This window comes from Phaethon lepturus, unplaced genomic scaffold, assembly GCF_000687285.1.
Source record: "Phaethon lepturus isolate BGI_N335 unplaced genomic scaffold, ASM68728v1 scaffold36530, whole genome shotgun sequence".
Lineage (NCBI taxonomy): Eukaryota > Metazoa > Chordata > Aves > Phaethontiformes > Phaethontidae > Phaethon > Phaethon lepturus.
The window spans coordinates 1-416 of NW_010510468.1; positions in this window are offsets into that span (position 1 = coordinate 1).

Sequence of the window (416 nt, forward strand, 5' to 3'; positions counted from 1 at the left end):
TCCTCCCCGGGGCAGCAGCAGGGGGGGATCGAGCCGGTGACCCCCAGCGAGATGCACCATGTTCAAGCACAGAGGCATGTGGGGATGGGGTCCTGAGCAGGCCAGCACGGTCCCACCCTGGCGTTCAGACATGCCTCGGGCTGCCCCTCTCCAGAGGTGCTGTGTCCTGAAAAGACGAGCCACGAACACCCAAGCCGTCCACCAAATCCGGTACAAAGGGTACGTATGCACCCCACTGCCTGTGTCAGGGCACTTGTGCAACCGTGGTGCCATTCAAACGGCTCTGGGGCCATCGAACGTCTCGGTGACTGCCATACAGAAATACGTCTCACTGAGGTTCCCAAGACGAGAAGTACACGTCTGCCCTGCTACAGTCGGCCTGGGTCTGTAGGACCCTTGGGGATAGACCTGGTCTC